The 20,203-nt window shown below is 36.4% G+C and overlaps 1 protein-coding gene across 1 annotated transcript in view; it reads left to right on the top strand.

The window, feature by feature from the left end:
- The window catches only part of SOX21 (SRY-box transcription factor 21), a 29,344-nt gene extending 9,450 nt beyond the window's left edge, over positions 1 to 19,894 (top strand). Inside the window, exon 2 of the mRNA XM_007501393.3 lies at positions 19,596 to 19,894. The gene's annotated coding sequence lies outside the window, so the exon portion shown is untranslated. The remainder of the gene's footprint in view (positions 1 to 19,595) is intronic.
- The last annotated feature ends 309 nt before the right edge of the window (positions 19,895 to 20,203 follow it).

The raw sequence follows: 20,203 nt of genomic DNA, 5'->3' as shown, positions 1-20,203 counted from the left end.
TGCAGTATAATTCACACTTGGCTGGAGGAAATAACACTAGCTTTGGCTTAATAATTCCTTTGGAAGATCCTGCCACCTGATTCCTACCGCCTTTGAGCTAGCTCCTCGCTTGCTTTTTCAGGTTATTTGGGGACTTTTTGAAAAAACCCAAGAAGCTGAAGCACTAATTGTAAACACCTCGTTGCTTTTCTTGAATGTATTTATTATCATATTAGCAGAGGACTTGGAGGCACATGGCATATTACTCATTTTGTGCCTCTAGGCAAAGAATTCTTATTGAGATCAACCAGTAAAACCAGATTTCTTAAGGGAAATTATGGAGTACAAGTCTTCAAACTCTTTTCACAGAAAGATATTGCTGGAATGCCAATTTCAATTCAGCAGCTCACCTGAGCCACCACCATTCCTTCAAACAAGGCAAAAAGTAATTAGCCATTTGCAGAAAGCTCGAAATCCCAAATACGAAGGTGCAACCTAGGTCGAGACTTTCTTTTTATTCGGTTACTCGGCTTTGGCGCAATCTTTTCCGGCCTGTGAATCTCTCAAAACAGACAGGTTGATTTCTATCATTAAATGGCCCACAGAAAGTGATGACCCAACATGCAAAAGAAAGCCATTCTGTCTGATAAGTCTCAATTTCATGGCTGAATTTGCCTCCCACCCTCAAATTCCTGCACCCCCCGCTAACCATGCCCCCCTCTTCCACCAAAGGCCCCTGGGGAACAGCAGAATTTAGCAAGCATTTAACATGTTCCCCAATTGCCTTCTGAATGCTTCATTTTAAAGTGCAGACCTGAAATCAACTTTAGAACAGACTCCCTCATTTATTCATTGGACTATCCGGGGAACTCCAGGCTTTCTGTAACCCGAAGACCTCCTGAAGGTTGCAGTGTTTCTAAACAGGTGAAGAAGGTTGAATCTGGTGGGTTTCTACTCTATAGGTCACTCTGGAAATCCACTCACCATCCTCATCATAATGGTGAGACATTGGGTTGTGTATGGGAGGGGAGGGTTCTCTCTCTCTGCTCTCATTATTTGAAGAATTGACAAACCTCTCTTGTTGGATAGACGAACTCCGACGAAGGGGTTGAGGGGCAGTGCGATGGGGTGAGTAAGGAAAGAAGAAACTTCCCCCTAAAACATTTAAAGCCAATATTTTTTTAAAACCCAAGCAACAATGAGATCATCATTCCTACTTTAGATGGCATCCTAATGAACCTTTAGAAAGCCCAAGGACGAAGGAAACTGCGGTGTGAGAGACAGGAACACAAAGATCATGCTTCGGAAAGTTGGAAGGGTTGTGCGTCCTTTTAATTCAGTAGGAACCCCGAATAGGAAGAGGGGAGAATAAGGGACACAGGGGGGTGACAGCACTGACTAACTAGCTGAGATGAGAAAAGAGAAAAAGTGGGGAAGGGTCTAAGCATTCATTCCCCTCCTCAAATCCACAGCAACCCTACCAAAACATACAACTGCACCAACAGCCCTTACCTTTCTGAAAGTTTGTGCCTCAATAGAAACACGACCTTTTCGAAACTGGAGTTGGACTCTCTTATGAATCTAAGTGATATGACCCCTGGTCTGGCTGACCAAACCTCAAGCACGGGATGAATTGTGGGTCAGCTTGTTTTTAAGGTTTAATTATTTAGGTAAATAATTGTCCCAAGTTTTCACTATCACTCCCATTCCCATCCTCAAATGTTTCCGATTTCTTGTTTGTCAAAAAACTTATTTTTCTATAAGAATGCAGAATTTCTTTCTTAGGGCTGACTTCATAATCGGGTAAAATGCGGTGTGATATACTTATAAGAACTTCTCTTAGGACGTTTAGTCAGTGTTTACTAGGAATAGACCTTTTTCTGTGCTGTGTAACAATCAATGTTTCAATCTGATCCTAAGTCTTCCTCCCAAGATCGCAGGTCAGAGATGTTCCTGAATCTGACTTATCAAAGCACTAGCTTTTTTTGTAGGATCACCTCTGTAAACGAAAGGTGTGTGTGTGGGAGAAATGATGGGAAAACTGAGAACTTGTTCACTCTACTAGGCTAGGGCTGATCCCTCCCCCACCCCCCATCCCTTCCCCTTAAAGCATCTAGATCATTGTCCCCTTAATGGCTTCCTGGCTCCCCTGTATGGAGAGATTCTTATTCATTGAAAATTCGAGATACTTCCCAGTGATCTTCCTAATTTAGGGAGTAAAGATCAGAACTGATCACTATCAACCAGTAGCAAAAGACAAACTGAAATGTAGGGAAATTCTATTTCTTCCTAGCAGACAGAGAAGGAAAATCTCACATAGATTGAAAAACTGAAAGGATTGTAGGAAAACCCAGGCTTTTATCTACAGTGTACCCTGCAGACATGTCCCCCCACCCCCAATGTACAATTACTGGTCAGACACTTTCATTTTTCCCTTCCAAGTATCCCTCTTAAGTATCACTGGGATTACTCTTTGTCACTCTGGAGTAACATCTTTTTCATTCTTAGAAATGAGAAATGGGGAAAAAAATGTCTACACTGTATTTTATTTATAAAAGGCTGGCCTACAAAGACTTCTACCAGATAACTTGATATTTTCATCCTACTTGAGTAGCCAATAAGGGCATACTCCAACAGTCCTTCTTACTCTTGACCATCAACAACACATACTTTAAAGATTCCTCCTGATGGATTTGGTCCCCATTCCTGCCCCATACACTGAAATCAAACTGTCTTCTGCACTACCTGTGAAGAATTGTTAAAGAACCAGTTTAATTTTCAGCTGGAGGAAGCTTAAAGAAGGTATATTTTGCCCATTTCCCTTTAACCCAAACCCCCAGTGATAGCTAATGATTTCTCTGGGTTCTTCTTTTCCTTTATAATTCTTTCCTGACTGTAATTTTTTTTTAAACAGAGAAAAGACAAATTTCAATGCCCACCTCCCCTGGACATTTGTCACTTCCTCTACCCCCATCATCATAGAGCAAGGAAATATAAATCAATAGGAATCTGGACCGTGTGTGACCATTTTTATTCCTTGAGTAGGGGCTGAAGTCAGAGTAGGAGGTAAGGACAGGAGGGGAAAGAGCATGCAAACATGTGCTTACATCAGCTTTGGGCGCTGCTTATAAACAGAGAAAAAAGGCCAGAGCTGGTGTCTGGCTGCTGTTTGGGGAGATGACAGCCGACTTTTCCATTGAATTCAAAGGCTTCAGGAAAGTTAAACACTCCCAATTCAGACTAATTTTATCCACATATGGTGGTGAGGGTTCTATTTGTAGCAGGAAGAGTCAAGGAGAGTTATTAAGTCCACACTGAGGAAAGTTGCCGGGTCTGCAAGAGAGCAATGATCCTTCATCTTAAAGTTCCAGAAGTGATTCCAACTCTCCAGGATGTTATGATCAAGATTTTTGCCTAGCTTCTTCAATCTAAAGAGCAGTGCATTTGTTCTTGTCATTATTTGTCTCGAAATGAACCCCAGGAGCCTCCTCAGAAAGTGGAGGGGAGGCAGAAAGGACATGCTAGAGTGGGGAGGGAAAGAGACAGGTCTGTGAGGTTGTTTTCAGTGGACTAGTTGGGGGTCTAAGCCAGATCACTTTACATCTTTCTTTCTTTCTTTCTTTCTTTCTTTCTTTCTTTCTTTCTTTCTTTCTTTCTTTCTTTCTTTCTTTCTTTCTTTCTTTCTTTCTTTCTTTCTTCCTTTCTTCCTTTCTTCCTTTCTTCCTTTCTTCCTTCCTTCCTTTCTTCCTTTCTTCCTTTCTTCCTTTCTTCCTTCCTTCCTTTCTTCCTTTCTTCCTTTCTTTCTTTCTTCCTTTCTTTCTTTCTTTCTTCCTTCCTTCCTTTCTTTCTTTCTTCCTTCCTTCCTTCCTTCCTTTCTTTCTTTCTTTCTTCCTTCCTTTCTTTCTTTCTTTCTTTCTTTCTTTCTTTCTTTCTTTCTTTCTTTCTTTCTTTCTTTCTTTCTTTCTTTCTTTCTTTCTTTCTTTCTTTCTTTCTTTCTTTCTTTCTTTCTTTCTTTCTTTCTTTCTTTCTTTCTTTCTTTCTTTCTTTCTTTCTTTCTTTCTTCCTATAAGTGAAAATAGCTCTCTCTATCAAAAGGGAAAAGAAGCTGGATTCCTGCAACATCCCACTTACTCTTTAAAAAGAACCCCAGCCAATAGTGGTTTGCCAGTATACCCATATAAAAATCCATAGTCTTTAGTAATCTGTCCCAGTTAGCTAGACAGGAAATGTATGAGAGTTTTTCCTTCCTTCCTTCCTTTCTTTCTTCCTTCCTTCCCTTCCCTTCCCTTTCCTTTCCTTTCCTTCTTTCTTCCTTTTCTTCTTTTCTTCTTTCCTTCCTTTTTTCTTTCTTTGTTCCTTTTCCTTTCTTTCTTTCTTTCTTTCTTTCTTTCTTTCTTTCTTTCTTTCTTTCTTTCTTTCTTTTTTATTCTCCCTCCATCCCTTCTCCTCCTTCATTCCCTCCCTCTCTGTCTTTCAGTCTCTGTCTCTTCCTTTTTATTTTTCTCTTTTCCCCTTCCTTCTCTCTTTCTCTTTCTCTTTTCCTTCCTTGAGAGTGCAGAGGGAAGATGGGGCAGGCAGGTTAAACTGGGAATGGGTATATATGAATAATGAAGAAATTGTAAAAGGATGCTTATCTCAGGTTTGAAATTCTTGACACTTCTTTATCAAGGAAAATGTTCTCAAAGGAATTGGTGAGAGTTGGATGACAAGGAAGGAAATGGTCCTTGTCCTAGAGTAATGAATGCTGGACATTGCGCAAAAGAAAAACTCTTGCAGAAGTTTTTTTTAAAGAATTTGAGTCTCCCAAATATCACAAGATCAGGATGGTGTCCATTTAAATAACTAGTCTAGGAGAGCTCTTCTCTAGGTAAACATGCTGTGATTTCTCTATCTGAAATCAGTCACCCTAATTTCATTTCCCATCAATGAGACCATCTTTCCTGAAACCTTTGACATTTAAAAGCCTCCTTTGCATTTATTTTGTATTTCCTTGTTTCCCCAAGAATCTAAGTTTGCAATTCTTCCCTCTCTGGCAACCAAAATGTAGGTTCCTGGGCTAGTCAGTCTCCCCTGTAAGAGACTGTAATTTGTTTGTTTCCTTTCTTTCCTCCTGAATGCTAAAGCCAATACTGCAAATGAGCAGAAGGTCCCCTTTCTAGTTTCCCATGATGTTTCAGAATTGAATTCCTTCTTCCAAATGATAAATAAGATCTTGTCTAAAGAATGTCCTTTTCTTTTCTTTTTTTTATCTACCTCCCTTTTCCCCCCCTGCTATTATGTGTCCAGATGGAGTTCCTGATCTTTTTCTGTCCTGTTAAATAAGGAAAAAAATACTGCTCTAAGTTCATCATTACTGAATTCCAGCAACACTTCACTTTAAACACAAGCTAGCTCTGCCAATTTTACTAGCTCCCCCCAACCATATTCTATGCTTTTTACAGTTTGAGTCTTTTGAGAATAGCAAGAATTCATGCTATCCATATCAGGCAATGAGAAATGGAAGTAAAACTTAGTTTTTAAGATTTTTCTGGAAAGTGTTCAAGGGATCAACTTCTAAAACATTTCTTAAGAGGAATCCCCATAGAAAGAATGGATTAATGTTCTAAAATGTGAATTTATTATAAAGAATCTATTAAAAAAAGAGGGAATACTAACTATTTCTCTGATTGCAAGGAAAATACATGTTCAATCATTCTTAGAACATTTCTCCTCTCAATTCCAAGGTAATTAGTTTTACTAGAAAGAAAAGTAACCAAGAATCACAATCTGTCTCTATATTTTTTATGTTAGTGACAAGAGAAGCAAAAGAAAGTTTTCTGTGCCAAATGTTTACTACTTGCACAATGTCTACATTTTAAGTTTCCTTGTCACATATCAAGTATTATCAAGAGAGAAACGAAGTTAATAAATATTCTCTAAACCTCAAACAAGCTACAGTTGTCATTTGATCACTACTGTTTCAGTGACAACCATTATGTTTTCTTTCATAGTTGACAATGTAGATTAAGTTACATATGATGAAAACAAATGTGGCACCATAAGGCCATAGTGACATATACAAAAGGGAACAGAGCTAAAGTGGAAAAAAAAGACAAAGATCAAGTGATTTTCCTAATAGTTCAAGTAAAAACAATTCTATTAATAAAGAAACATTTAAAATAATTTAGATCTAAATTTGATTGCGAACATCAAATCAATTCAAAATATAATTATTTGGCTTTCCACTTTGCATGTTTAGGCTATTTTCTAAATAGAATTTCAGAATTTTAGAGCGGGAAGCAACCTCAGAAATTGAGGACACTGAGGTTCAAGCAGATTGTGACTTGCCCAAAGTCACACAGCTAGTTAAATGGATGTTATTTTAGAAGATTTTTAAAAAACAAATGCAGAGAAAAATAGATCTGGGGCTTTTTTAAAAAATGAAATTTTATTTTATTTTCGGTTCCCAATTCTCTTTTTTCCCTATCTTTATCTCTTTTCCTACCCATTGAAAATGAAAGAAATAAAACCCTATTTCAAATATGAAGCCATGCAAAACAAATTTCTCCATTAACCATGTTTTGGGGAGGGACAAGGGAACAAAAAAGAGAGAGAGAGAAAAGTGCTTCAATCTTTACTCTGAGTCCTGAGTTTTCTCTCTGGAAGTGAACAGTATTTTCCATCATGGATCCTTTGGAATTCATTGTGGTCAATGTACTGCTCACAGTTGCTAAGTCTTTCACAGTTGATTTATACTTTTTGGGGGGAATTTTTATTCCATGGCACATATCAGAAAGCTCTTGATTTAAAAAAAAAGTTTTCATTTCAAAGAGAAGCTTGAGATAATTTTAAAACTGAATAACATCCCAAAGTCAATCCTGATCACTTTACTCCCCCATTCAATTATGGACTCAGCTTGTTATCCATTGTAGTATTTATCACATATATATGTTTTGATAAATGATATGTAGTGAATTGTTCCCCAACTGCATTTTATAGTCTATACAATAGCATTATTGATCCAATTGGTTTTTCTTGTGTGAATTGTTAGACTGACCATTTTTGGGTGATTATGGTCCTTACTTAGGAGACTCCATTATTTTCAAGTATGATGCAATCAATATAATATCACTTGCAATTCTGAATATTTGGAGTACTTTTTCCTTCTATTGGTAATCTCTCTTCTGTTATGATGAGTCCTTTGTAGTACATATAGTCCTGTATTATGTTTTATTCATTATTAATATTCTGAGATTTTTCAATCTCATAAGTTATTTTCATTGTTTTATCTTTTAAGGAATCTAGTTTGAGTTTGGCATATTCATGGGAGACATATTATTGAAGGAGAGTCCTTAAAATGGAGTTTTGCTAATCTGAATAAATTTTTTTCTTTCTAAACAAATAGTAAGCATCATGGAAGCTTATATTTTCTACACCCTTCAATCAATTCTATAACTATAAAATGTAGTCTATTGTGAAAATCTGCCTAATCCTTTTTTATGCCTTCATTAAGATTCCAATGATAAGTATATAGATCATATTTACATGAAAACGTTGTAGAGATGTGAGTGACCATATGATTTGTTACTCTATGTTACTGTACCATATGAGTAATTACTGATATTGTATCAATTACATTAATATATTTGTGTGTATATCTCCAAGTTTTTCTTTCCTTATGTCTTTAGTACCTTTCCCTTTCTCAGATACCTTCAGAATCATTCCTTCAGTTACCTTAAAATGGCATTGCTTTTTTTACCTTAAAATGACATTACTTTTTTTTTTAAGCCCTTACCTTCTGTCTTGGAATCTGTGTATTAGTTCCAAGGCAGAAAGAGTGGTAAGGGCTAGGCAATGGAGGTTAAGTGACTTGCCCAGGGTCACACAGCTGGGAAGTGTCTGAGGCCAAATTTGAACCTAGGACCTCCCATATCTAGGCCTGACTCTCAATTCACTGAGCTACCCAGCTGCCCGCAATGGCATTGCTTTTTATATCGCTCTCTTGATGCAGTTCTCTTCTGAATATCCATCCTTAGCTTAGTCCAGTTATTCTTATCATCTTTGTTTTCTTTGTTACCATTTTCACTCTCTCAAGTAGCTCATTCAGGATATTTGAGACTCAATGTGGTAGTTATACTATTCTTAATGACTAAAGGAGTTTGTCATGAGAATCTTCCAGATGTGTCAGATAATATGAAAAGCTTTCAAAAGATAAATTGCAAAGGTTAATGACTATAGGAAATATGTCTGTAATCCAATAAGAGAAATGCAATGAAGATATTCTTGATTAATTTCACCTTATAATCAGCAAATCTGCAAAGATTGTTATAAAAGATGGAAGCAGATAATATTTGAAGAGCTTCAGGATGATAGACACATTAATATGTTGTTGCTAGATACATGAATTGATTCAAAATTTTTAGAAAGCAGTTCAGAAGTAGAGTAAAAATAAAAGTGACTAGAACATCTATGCACTTTGACTCAGAGATCCTATTGTTAGACATATATACTGATATATGTGGGTTAAAAGAAGGGATTCAAACTAGTCATTTATTTATATGTGTCTGTCTGTGTGTGTGTGTGTGTGTGTGTGTATTAAAGATTTAATTAGCTAAAGGGAGAACGGAAAGGGATCAGGGAATAACTTCTAACCCACAGCAGATATTTAAAACCTTAAAACTTTCTATAATTATTCTTTTTTTTAATTAAAAATAAAAACTCTTACCTTCCATCTTGGAATCAATACTGTGTATTGGTTCCAAGGCAGAAGAGTGGTAAGAGCTAGGGAGTGGGGGTTAAATGACTTGCCCAGGGTCACACAGCTGGGAAGTGTCTGAGGTCAGATTTTAATCTAGGACCTCCCATCTCTAGGACTGACTCTCAATCCACTGAGCTACCCAGCTGCCTCCTCTATAATTTTTCTAAATTAACTAATTTGAGTATTAATTAAAGTTAGGGAGGGATTGGTAGGGGCAAGGACAAAAGGGTCCAAAGAATCTCACAACACAGGTCCTCTTTGATTCAAACAACAGTCCCAGAAAGATGTCACCAACAACAGCTGAAATCTACTTCTCTGTAGCAGCAGCAGCAGTAGGAACAGCCAGAAATGTCAAGAAAGCCAAAGAAGAAGGATCCACTGGATCTCTGGGTCCACCCCAGAGATACCAGACAGATACTCTCTGGGCTCTCCTGACAGCTAGAGAAAAGCAGCCACTCCCTCCTCCAGGGTCCACCAATTGTGTCCAGCAAGTGCCTCTGAGTTCCTGGGGGTTCTGAGTGGAATGTTGGTTTGCAGCATCTTTTGCATTCAGCTAGCCCTGATTAAATCCTTTACTATAGTACCAAGGGGATCAAGACAGGAAAAAAAGCCCTATTTATATCCAAATATTTATTGTGGTAGCAAACAAAGTTGGAAACAATAGGTACCATTTGGGGAGTGGCTAAACTAGTTGTAGTAGCTGAATATAATATAATATTGTTGTACCATGAGAAATTACAAATATAAGAATTCAGAGAAACATTGGGAAAACTTATAAGAACTGACATAGAACCAAGTGAGCAGAACCAGGTAAACAATATGCAGGATTACAATAACTAAATGGAAAGAATAATGACTTAAAACTGAACATTGTATTATTATAATGATTCACCTTGGCCCTGGACAAGAGTTGAGAAGTACCTGCTTCATTCATTGCAGAGGTGGAAAACCTATGATTGTGGAAGATTTCATATACTGTCATATACAATTCATGTAGTATTATTATAACAATCTAATTGCCTTCTCTGCTTCAAGTCTCTCTTCGTTCCAGTCCATCTCCGTTTAACTGCTAAAATGATTTTCCTCAAGCACAAGTATGTCTGTCTCATTGCCCAGTTCAATAAACTCTAAATAGCTTTCCACTGGTTTTAGGATCAAGTCCAAACACCTCTGTTTGGCCTATAGCCAAACTGTTCATTCTGCTCTTCCTTATGCATGATCCTCCATCTATCTTTTCTATACCTTTTACCCCCCATTGGGTTAAAAATGTACTATTACTCAATACCTATTTCCATATTAATTGTTTTTGTAATCATCTTTAAAAAACCAAAACCCCACATCCAATACCCATATAAACAAGTGAAAATTCAAATATTTTCCTTCTGTGTTTCTATTCCCACAGTTCTTTCTCTCAGTGTGGATAGCATTCCTTCTCATAAGTCCTTTGGCATTGTCTGGGATCATTGCATTGCTATTAGTAGCAAAATTGATTACATATGATCATCCCACAATATTTCAGTCTCTGTGTATGGTGTTCTCTTGGTTCTGCTCATTTCACTTCACATCAGTTCTGTGAGATTTTTCTATACCTTTTTATTGACTGTCCCTCATGCCTGGAATGTACTCACTCCTCATTTCTGCCTCTTCGGAATCCTGCATTTCCTTTAAAATTCAGCACAAGTATTACTTTCCATATTGTAATAAAAAAAGGAAGAGTGCAAAAGGACTTTGCAATGTGAACTTCTAATTGATTGACAGGGACATATGATGGAAGGTCACATGGGAACCAGAGCCAAGAATTCTAATGTCTCAACTGAAAAACTCACTCTCTCCTGAAGGTTTTGGAGAAATTGGAGGTTTTCCATCTGTCTACCAGGTTTCTGGCCCTTTGGGAGATACCAGCTTGAGTGAGAGATTCTGCTTGGACTGGCTGCTGGCAGCTGGACAGTTCTCTACTGGACCTGCTTTGGACATTTTCTTCTGAAGATCTTGGCTCATATACTGGACTCTATTTGTGAGACTGTTTGGGGAAACTTACTGTATTCAGCTTAGATAAATTAGTTTTTAAGATAGTTTTGTAGGAATTGGGTTTGGGGATTAATTATAATAACCTTCCCATACCCTTTTACCCTCATTTCCTCTCAACCTTCCCAACAATAAACCTAAATTATTTATGTTTCTTTCTTGTTCTTTCCCCTAACAAATCCCACAATAACAATATGAAAGCCCTTTCTGATTGCCTTAACTGCTACTGCTCTGTTGTCCCCCCTCCCAAGTTTATGTACATTGTATTTTAAGTTTACATACATTTTTATATACAGAGATATAGATATACATGCTAGATCCCTTGATAGAATGTAAGCTCCCTGAGGGCATGAAGGTTTTTTGTTTTGTTTTGTTCTGTTTTTTGCCAGGCTTGACACCATGTCTGGCACACAGTGACTAATAAATCTTTGTTGATTGATTTATTGATTGAGGGGGACTGCTATGCAAACTGGATTTCCTGGAACTTCTGGCTTTGGATATCATATTGTTTTAGGGAGGTCTTGATCTGGGAGAATTTACAGGTACACAGCTGCTCAATAGATATTCTATTAGGTATTATTTATTTTATTGATTCTGTATAGAAATAGGGAAACATTGTGTGCAATTTGGCCTTCCTGTTCACATAATCTATCATGCCAGATTGATGTGCCTGGGCTTATTGAAATATCACAGATATTCAGTAAGTGAAGGTGCAGGATTAACTTTAACTGGGTAAATTCACATTAACAATATTCCTTAGCCATCCAGAGAGATGTAGGGCTGGAGAATAGAACATGGTCATTCACTATCTGAAAATCATAGCTAGCTGTGGATTTTCCCAATCTCTCATCCCTGTTCAATAACAGAATATACATAATTGATAGGGACTTCAAGGCTTAGGTTATTTTAGGGGAATAGGATCAACTTAGTAGCTGTCGATGTTAACTTGTGGTTAAATAGTCATGCCTTTATTGAAGACATTGAAAAATGTTAAACAGCAGAAGGCCAAGTGTAAGGCATTCCATTGGAGTCATCTTTGCATATTGACATAAAAACATTTATGACTCCTTTTTGGGACCAACCATTCACCCATCTTATTCTATTATAATCTAGCCAACATGAATATTTTGGCATTAAAACAGGTGCATTTACAAGTAGTAATATACAAAATATCCCTTAAAGAACATGCCCCCAATGCCTGTTGCCTTCTTAGTGACTAGACTGCCTACCTTTTCTGGTTCTCATTTCAGCACTATCCAGAATCAAACTACATTCCAAAAATGTCAGGTAGTGAGGTAAGGATTCTTTTCTAATGTCTCACTATTTTTTTCCCTGATTAGGTCCCAGAAGTAGGAACTTTCTTGATTCTAGCCTATCACCAGACAGATTCCAATTAGATAAATCCAAGTGATTGTTGATTATAGTAATCTGTCACATTTATGCTTTAGCTATATGCCAAATAAGAAGAAAGGCCATTATGTCTTAGATTTTAATAAAATGATAAATACAAAATCTTGGGCTTAGGGCCAGGGCTATTAGGAGGCTCAAGTGAGAAAATTGTTATCAAGTCTTTGTCAACCTGTAAGCACTATATAAATGCCAATTATTATTGTTATTGTTGTTGTTATCCTAGTTACCAGGCCTTCAACCTGATGATGATTTAATTCCCTTAGCCTTCTATTACATTCCTGCTGAACTGTTTATAGAGCAATTCATGGGTGTTGAGTAAAAATTTAATAATTTAGCTCTTCCCAACCAAAAATGCAGGCACACACTTTTTATCAATAATATTTTATTTCCTCCCATCCAATTACACTTAGAAGCAATTTTTAACATCCATTTTTTCCCACATTTTGAGTTCCAAATTTTTTCTCTTCCTCTGTCTCCTCCCCACTCTCTGAAACTGTAAGCAATTTGATATAGATTATATATAAGCTATTGTGTAATACATATTTCCATATTTTTCATATTGTGGGAAAAGACATATCACTAAAAAAATAAACCTCTTTAAGAAAATAAGTGAAAATGGTATGGTTCTCTCTGCATTCAGAATCCTTTCTTTCTCTGGTAGTGAAAAGCTTTTTTCATCATGAATCCCTTTGGAATTGTCTTTGATTGTTGCATTGTTCTTAATAATTAAGTCATTCACAGTTGATCATAGTGCAATATTGCTATTACTTTATACAATGTTCACTTGGTTCTGCTCACTTCAATTTGCATCATTTCATGCAAGTCTTCCTAGGTTTTTCTGAAATTTTCCTATTGATCATTTCTTTCTTAAAATTTTTCTTGATTTTATCCCAGTAATAAATTTACACATAAGTTTTCTAAGGTTACATGGTTTGTGTTGTCTCCCTCCCTTTTTCCTTCCCCCCGTCTAGAGTTGACAAGCAGTTCCACTGGGTTATACCTGTATTTTGATCATTTCTTATGGCACAATAGTATTCCATTACAATCATATACCACAACTTGTTCAGCCATTCCCAAATTGATAGGCATCCCTTCAATGTCCAAATCTTTGCCACCACAAAAAGAGCTGCTAGAAATATTTTTGCACAAATAGTTCCTTTTTGTTTGTAGTGATGGTATTGCTGGATCAAAGGCTATGCACAGTTTTAGTATGCTTTGGTCATAGTTCTAAATTTTCTCTAAACTGCTTGTATTAGTTCACACTCCACAAACAGTGCATTTTAATTTTCCCATATTTTCTCTAATATTTATCATTTTCTTTTTCTGTCATATTAGCCAATCTGATAGGTGTGAGGTGGTGCCTGAGAGATATTTTAATTTGTATTTTTCTAATCAATAGGGATTTGGAGGAGACAACTTGGTAGCAAAATATAGAGAGTGCCAGGCCTGGAATCCAGAGGATTAGGGTTCAAATCTAGCCTCAGATATTTACTAGCTCTGTGACCCCTAGCAAGTCACTTAACTCCAATTGCCTAGCCCTTACTACTCTTTTGCCTCAGAACCAATATTCAGTATCAATTCTAAGACAAAAGGAAAGGGTTAGTAAAAATAAGTAAATAAAATAGTTTTTTATTTTAAAAATTGTGATTTGGAACATTTTTTCATATGACTATATATCTTTTGATTTCTTCATCTAAAATCTGCCAGTTCATATCTCTTGATGCATGTACTTTTAAGTTTAATATGCATTATTAACACTTTCTCAAGGGAAACAAAAAAATGGTCAACAACAAAAAAAGAACTCAAACCTCAATTTGTAGTATTCAGAGCTGTAATTGCTCAATCTGAACATTTAACAGTAGGCTCTCAATTAGAGTTGGCTCCCTTAGACCCATGATTATGATCCTCTTAAGTAGCTCTCCAAGCTGTGCTTCAATAATTCTCATGATGAATTAGTGGACAGAATATATGGACTTGGCATCTTAAAGACTTGAGTTGAAATCTTGCAGGACTTTTCATAAGTGTGTGACCATGGGTAAGTAAGTCTTTTGAAACCTCAGTTATGCCTTTGATCCCATTCCCCTCCTGTCTTCTACAGCAGATTGCGACTTCAATCAGATGTTTCACCCCTTAACTTCAACTTTTCCCTATCTGCTGGTGTCTTTTCTATTGTTTTCAAATATGACCAAGTCTCTCCTATCCTAAAAAACAATGAATGTTTCACTAGACTCTATCAGATTTTCCACCTTTCATCCTCTCTTTCTCTCTCACTTTCTTAGCCAAACTCCTAGAAAAAGCTGTCTACACTCATTACCTCCACTTCACTCATTTCCTCACTATCCCTTTTGAAGTATTGCTTGGGACCTTAACACTTGACAGAAATTTGAGACAACAATGATCTCTTCCTTGCCACTCCTCATACTTCATGCTGTCAGTCATGTATACTTTTTTTTTCATTTTATTTATTTAATTAATTTAGAAAATTTTCCCATGGTTACATGATTCACATTCTTTCCCTCCCCTTCTCCCTTCCACCTCCTATAGCCAATGAGCAATTCCACTGGGTTATAAATGTATCATTGATCAAGACTTATTTCCATATTATTAATATTTGCAATAGAGTGATCATTTAGAGTCTACACCCCCAATCATATCCCCACCAAACCATGTGATCAAGCAATTGTCTTTCTCCTCCCACAGTTCTTTCTCTGGGTGTGGACAGCATTCTTTCTCATAAGTCCCTCAGAATTGTCCCAGATCATTGCATTGCTGCTAGTAGAGAAGTCCATTACATTCGATTGTGCCATAATGTTTCAGTCTCTGTGTACAACGTTCTCCTGGCTCTGCTCCTTTCATTCTGCATCAGTTCCTGGAGGTTGTTACAGTTCACATGGAATTCCTCCAGTTCATTATTCCTTTGGGCACAATAGTATTCTATCACCAATAGAAACCACAATTTGTTCAGCCATTCCCCAATTGAAGGGCATCGCCTCATTTTCCTGTTTTTTGCCACCACAAAAAGAACAGCTATAAATATTTTTGTACACGTATATTTTCCTATTATCTCTTTGAGGTACAAACCCAGCAGTGGTATGTCTGGATCAAAGGGCAGACAGTCTTTTAGTGCCCTTTGGGCATAATTCCAAATTGCCTTCCAGAATGGTTGGATTAATTCACAACTCTACCAGCAATGCATTAGTGTCCCAGTTTTGCCACATTCCCTCCAATAATCATTACTTTCCTATGCTATCATATTAGTCAACCTGTTAGGTGTGAGTGAGGAGGTACCTCAAAGTTGTGTTGATTTGCATTTCTCAAATTATAAGAGATTTAGAACACTTTTTTATGTGCTTATTGATAATTTTGATTTCTTTATTTGAAAATTACCTACTCATATCCCTTGCCAATTTATCAATTGGAGAATGGCTTGCTTTTTTGGTACAATTAATTTAGCTACTTATAAATTTGAGCTATTAGACCTTTGTCAGAGGATTTTTGTTATAAAGATTTTTCCCAATTTGTTGCTTCTCTTCTAAATTTGGTTGCATTGGTTTTGTTTGTACAAAACCTTTTTAATTTAATGTAATCAAAATTATTTGTTTTATATTTTGTAATATTCTCTATTTCTTGCTTGGTCTTAAATTCTTTACTTTCTCATATATCTGACAGGTATGCTATTCTATATTCACCTAATTTACTTATAGTTTCCTTCTTTATATCTAATATATTCATATTTATATCTTCTTCTTTATATATTTTCATTTACCCATTCTGAATTTATCTTGGTGTAGTGTGTGAGATATTAATTTAAACCTAATCTGTCCCATACTGTTTTACAATTTTCCCAGGAGTTTTTGTGAAATAGTGGGTTTTTGTCTCAAAAGCTGAGATTTGGGGATTTATCATACACTATGTTGCTGAGGACATTTACCCCAAGTTTATTCCACTGATCCTCCCTCCTGTCTCTTAGCCAGGACCATATTGTTTTGATGACCACTGCTTTATGGTATAGTATTAGATCTGGTACTATTAGGCTCCCATGCTTCACTTTTTTTTCCCATTATTTGCCTTGATATTCTTGATCTTTTGTTCTTCCAAATGAATTTTGTTATGATTTTTTTCTAATTGAGTAAAAAAGTTTCTTGGTAGTTTGAGAGGTATGGCACTAAATAAATTAATTTGAGCAGGATTGTCGTTTCTATTTTATTAGTTTGTCCTTACCCATGAGCAATTAATATTTTTCCAATCAATTATTTAGATCTAGTTTTAATTATATGGAAAGTGTTTTGTAGTTGTGTTCATATAATTCCTGTGTTTATCTTAGAAAGTCTGTATACTTCTTAATACATGATGTATTTTATACAATTGACTATCTTTTCCTCCAAAATACTCTTTTTCTCTCTAAGCTTTCATGAAACTTTCTACATAATGTGAACCTTAAAAATTCCCAGACCCTACTTCATAAGGTTGGATTAAGACCATTCCCCACTTTAAACAATGAAGGAACTTAGATCAGGAATGTGAGAACTCTACTTAGATCAGGAATGTGAAGACCTCTACTCCACCCCTACTTAAGTCTGCTTTAGGGGAAGAAACTCTTGGCTGAACAATGAAAGATACTTAAACCCATACTTATAATAAGGCAAAAAGTTCTTAAGCTGTGCCTATTTTTTAGATCTAATATAAAAGAGTGCTAAGTACCTATAAAGGTCAGGCAACTTGTGAACTTACAAGGAGCAAAGAGGTGAAAACTTACTCAGAGATTCTAGTCTACTCAGGTGTGAATTACTCAAAAGATTAGTCTACTCAGGTGTGAACTAAGAATGGTCTGTCCTTTGAAAAACGTCTACTGTGATTGGTAGATGTGAGAACTTTGGGGAGGAGACATAGAAGAAAATGCCCTTTAAATAGGAGCTCAGATTCATTCAGATAGACATTCAGATTAAGGATTGAGCTGGTGGAGGCAGCTGAGATGATGCTGGCCTGGTGTCACTAGAATCCTTGCTTAGACAGATCTTGTGGTGAGTGATTAAGGACTGACTGATCTTTCTCTTAAGGGCTTAGGCCTGGGTTGGCCAGGGCTGCCCTGGGCTGGCCTATCCTTTTCTCATTATTCCCCTTTTTCTCTCTTTCTCTCCTTTTCTTTAATTCCTCATTTGTATTAATTAAAATCTCTATAAAACCCAGCTAACTTGGGTATATTTGAATAATTGGGAATATTTCCCTGGTGACCACGTTATATTTGATTTAAAAACAAAACACTGTAGTGAAAACATATTTCCTGCAGTCACAACTTATTCATCCACTCTTATATGTACTAAAATTTAAGTCTTCCACCATTTTATCTATTACAGTTTATGGCCCCAATCATTTTAACTCTTACAATATACACTTTCTCAGTGACCCCACCAGTTCCCAGGGGCTTAATTATCATCTCTACCTTTAGTATTCATAGATATACACATACTCACATGTTATATATATATATGTGTGTATATACACATATATATATATATATATATATATATATACACACCACCAGATTCTCCTGAACTACAATTTTTTTAAAATTTTATTTTTATTGTCATGCAAAATACACTTCCATTTTGGTCATTGCTATAAGGGCACACTCATAGATAACCGAAAACCCAAAATAAAACCATAAATACATTGATGTGAAAGATGGTTCTAGCAGTTCTTTCTCTAGATGTGGATAACATTTCCTGTCATAAGTCTTTCAGGATTGTCCCAGATCATTGCATTGCTGAGAGCAGCCAAGTTTTCACATATAATCATCATATAGTATTGCTGTTATTGTGTACAATGTTCTCCCAGTTCACTCTGCATTATGAACTACAATCCTGAATCATTGACTGTTTCCAATTGGATATCCTGAAGATATTTCAGATTCAATATATCCAAAAAAGAATTCATTATATTTTCCCCCAAAACTTACTACTCTTCCATATTTGCCTATTTCTATTGAAGGCATCATCATTCTTTCAGTCTCTCATGCTCATAATCTTGATGCTTTTCCTTGACTTCTTACCCCACATATCTAATCAATTGCCAAATATTACCATTTCTACTTCCATGAATCTAAGCCCTCCTCTACTCATGGAGCTACTATCTTAGTTCAGATCTTCATATCTCTTGCCTAGAATATTGAAACAGCCTTCAAAATCTCTTTCAGCCTTCCAGTTCCTCCTACACACTGCTGCCAATGCCATTTTCCTGAAACACATATCTAACCATGACACCGCCCCTATTCAATCAACTCCAATGGCTTTCAAAAAATCTCTAGAATCAAATACAAACTCTTCTTTTTAGTTTTTAAAGCTCTTCATAACCTTGTCCCAAAGTATATTTCCAGCAATGTTGCTCATTACTCCCCTTTCCACACTATAGTTTACTCTCTGTTCCTCACAAATGTTACTCAGTCTCCATATTTTTGCACTGATGTTCTGTATGCCTGGAATGTGTTCCTTCTTTGCTTCCACTTCATAGAATCCCTCTCTGTGAGGGCATGCAGTTCAAACACCACCTTCTATAAAAGGTCTTTCCTGATTCTTAAACTACCTTGTATTTAACTATAGGTATCCTTTCCACATCTTGGGAATAGGGGCATGGCACCCCCTTGATCTGGAAAACCAAAGTAAAATCTTTTGGTCCTCCCTTCACACCAGAGGAGAAATCTGAATGTTTTCTTCTTGTTTTATGAGGTGTTTACAGTACTTTATTGTAAAACTTGGGTTAAGTTTGGTCATAGGCTATACGTAGGTCAATGTAAATGTTTTTAGCCTTTTTTTGTCATCTGCTGGCTTTTGAGTTCTTTTCACAAACTCTAACTTTTTATTTTTTTAACCTTAAAGAAGAAATTTTGCATATTTGTGGTATTAAAAGATAAAATATGCTGACATTATACAATACTACATGTTTTTATTCATTTCTGAATTTCTAAACTTTTTCTGTGTCATCTGTAGTTTCTGTAAAACCCCTCCCAATTCCCATTTAATTTCTTATGCCAACTTGCCATATATCAAAACTATAATGGGCAAAGTTGCAATATGGAAGGCATGCTGGTACTTTGTATTTATTCTGTATATATTTGTATGTCCTTGTGTCTACTCTAGAATGTAGACTCCTCGTGAGTAGGGATTATGTCATTTTTTTGTGCTTGTATCCTCAGCACCTAATATAGTATCTGGCACAAGTAGATGCTTAATAAACAAGAGAGGATTTGTCAAATATTTTGCTAAAACAATGATGCAATATCTATAAAATTCTCCTGATCCACCTGTAAAGGGCATTGTGGCAGCTCAACCTCTCTCCAATCCTGGAAGCCATGCAGCCTTGAATACGTAGCATCTAAATACCACAGTCAGCCTCTATAAACATGATTTTGCATGTTGAGCCCTTTTTCTTTATTTTTTCCTGATATTAGGTGGAGGAACATCAATCTTGGGACCAACTGTCCAGATTTTAAGATTAACTTCTGAGTTTGAGAAGTCTGGAGGTCCTGGGCCTAGTGGACAGAGGACGAGTGCCCTGTGCTCACTCCAGTGTTCTTGAAGCAGAAGACCCCCAATAAGAGGATGAGTCCTTCAACCACCTTATCAGAAGACATCTACCATGAAAAGAAAAGTGCAGAGCCAAGGTGAAATGTAAAATGGATGTTTATGAGTTCCTGTTTTCTATTTGGTATTTCTTTTGTGTGTAGAAAATAAATACCTATCAAATATCTGATTTGCATTGCACATTGAGTGTTTTTATGCTCTCTCCACCTCTTAGAAAAACCTTAAACATAAGCCAAAACTTAAACTTAACATAAATCATCTGCAGGTGCCATAACAAACTGAAGCATGTGAAGAAAGGGAAACCGTACCTATGTCATTAAACATCACATTCTCCAAAGACTTCTGAACTCAGTCTGGACCAAATGCATGGATCCAGAGCAGAGAGGTCTCAGTGGAAAGAGAGCTTGTTCCAATCCAACTGAGCCCAGTAGCAGTTATTAATGTTAGAAAAATACAAAATCTAAGACTCCAAGAA

The sequence above is a fragment of the Monodelphis domestica genome, chromosome 8, assembly GCF_027887165.1.
Source record: "Monodelphis domestica isolate mMonDom1 chromosome 8, mMonDom1.pri, whole genome shotgun sequence".
NCBI classification, from domain to species: Eukaryota; Metazoa; Chordata; class Mammalia; order Didelphimorphia; family Didelphidae; genus Monodelphis; species Monodelphis domestica.
Note: the sequence above shows the minus strand (reverse complement) of the source record. Positions and strands in the feature narration are given on the sequence as shown.